This window comes from Calidris pugnax, unplaced genomic scaffold, assembly GCF_001431845.1.
Source record: "Calidris pugnax isolate Ruff unplaced genomic scaffold, ASM143184v1 scaffold24, whole genome shotgun sequence".
Lineage (NCBI taxonomy): Eukaryota > Metazoa > Chordata > Aves > Charadriiformes > Scolopacidae > Calidris > Calidris pugnax.
In genome coordinates, this window is record NW_015090922.1 from 6,167,543 (window position 1) to 6,169,924 (window position 2,382).

Consider the following 2,382-nt stretch of genomic DNA (forward strand, 5'->3'; position numbering starts at 1 on the left):
CACCTATTGCTACAGTCTCCGAGAATCTAATTCAGACATTAATCATTGCATTAAATGATCTCACGAAAAAGTAATGGTCTTTACCACTCTCCATTTCAGGAGCTTCTCTTGCTTGGGTAAATGTGAAATACATTTCATTTTGCAGAGTCTGTTGAGCTGAACTTTTAGGAAAAGCTCTTGCTGACAAGTAGGCTGATTTTATTTATTTTAGCTGGTTTCGTTTCTTCTAGGGGACCCCATCCTGCGGGTAACCAATACCTCAAATCTCCACTCCAAATCTTCCCATCTGTCAGCATGTTTACGCTTCTTGCAACATTGTTTCATTTGCAGTTAAGGTCATTAAACAAATTAACTTCAAATGCAGAGAGACCTCTGAAAGTGACAGTGACCGGCTGCACACCAGGACCTGGACCAACACATGGTGGCCAGCACACCCTCTTGAGGCACAGATGCAAAAGTCAATATTTATTGTCTTAAAACCAACAATCCTTACACCTGCCCCAGTGTGGGGACAACCTGACAGGAACCAAACAAGTAAAACCCTAGTTTTGACGATTGCGACCCTCTCCTGCACCTTTCCAATCAGTGGGGGAAAGACGTTTTCTGGCACAAAGCTGAATTGTATCAGTTCAGAGCACAGCGACTCTGCGATCCATCTTACCATCTCATTCTGACACCTGATGTTTCTCCCAGGTTGTTACTCAAAGCTCTGTATCTGCACGTGGTCAAGCATAATTCAAGTTAAAATCTTAAATGGTGTCACTTCTTAGTGCCTCAGTGTAGCCATATGTAAAATGGGGATAATTACTTACTTCATTAAGGTGTGGTGTTTGTAAAATGTTTTGAGAGTCTCAGATGAAAAGGACTTTCCTTGCAAAATGTAATTATAATATTATTATGCCAGAGGTAAGGCATAGGCCTGTGATTCCACATACAGTATTTAAACACAATTACTTATCTATCAAAATCAAGAATCTGTACTATTTCTCCCTCTCTCGGCTCCTGATCCTCTTACCATTAATAATCTGAGTAATCCTGACTCCAACGGATCTGCTCACATACTCCTCCAGTAAGGTGTACAAGTACCAAAAAAGCCCAGCAACTGAAAAATAGCATCAATTCTCATGTATCACTATTTTTCATGATTTCCCCTGTTTGTAAGAGTCCTTAAGTTCTGGTGTCAGAGTCTTAGAGGGATAGCTCCCTTTGACATTTCTGCAGCTGCCCACTGGCACCAGAAGTATTTGTAGACGCTTTTTGGAATGTGGGTAATTTTAAATAAGTGTAGGCTGAGACAAAAATAACTTTGCAAATTGTCACACGCAAGAGCATCTACACATCATTTCTAATACTCACACCATTCTTAAGCCGACTTGGTCTGGTGTGATGCACTCAATGTCTCTTGGTAGCCTCAATCTTTCTGCCAATAAATACTTTTTGCTTCCCGCCCCTTCTCTCTCCTCCTGAAGACATCAGAAGGGCTTTCCCCCATCTTCCAAGCACCACGCACATCCTGGGGATTTCAGGTAGTTACCAACCTCCTCATCTCAAGCCAACTCCAGATTTTCTCCTGCTTGCTTTCCAGCAAGGCACATGCTGGAAGGTGACACCACAGATGCGCTCTGGGCGGCTGGAGGAGCAGGGACAACCACCCTTCTGGAAGCGAGGGTCCCACAGCGAGGGGGAGACCCAAAGGGCTGACAGGGGAAAAGCAGGAGGAGCGAAGACAGGGAGGGCAGGAGAAGAAACGGGGCTGTAATGCAAGACTGAGGGTGATCACAGGGGGTTAGGGACGGGCAGAAGAGGGGCACCGGGCACGGCGGGGCTGGAAGGGGGAGCGCCGGAGTCCCAAGGCCCAGGCGTGCCCGGCCTGCCTCAGCGCCGCTCCTTCCCGCCCCGGGTCCTTCTGCGGGTGCTCCCCCCGCCTCAGGCCGCCTCAGCGCCTCCCGCCCGGCCGGGAGGGCCGACACGTGTGCGGAGCCCCACGCCGACACGCGTGGCGTGAGGGGCGGGGAAGGGGCCGGTTCCCGGCGGCGGGAGGGGCCGGGCCGGGCCGGTGGAGGAAGGCGCCCCGCTCCTGGCAGCTCTGCCCTCCTCGGGAGAGCCGCAGCCGGCACCCAGCCCGGATTGGCAGGAGCCTGCGCCCTCCTCTTCCTCCCTCCTTTTCCCTCCTCCGCGGGGTGAGTTTCAGCCCTCCTCCTTCCTCGGGGAGGGGAGAAATAGTTTTTAAAAAAAAAAAAAAAAGAAAGAAGAAATAGAAAGAGAAAAGAAAAATCCCAAGTCGCGTCCCCGACGTCTCCAGGCCCCGCGGCCGCAGCGGCCGCCCCACATTCCTGGCATTCCTGGGCCGTGACTCCCCGCGCCGCCCCAGCCCCAGCCCGG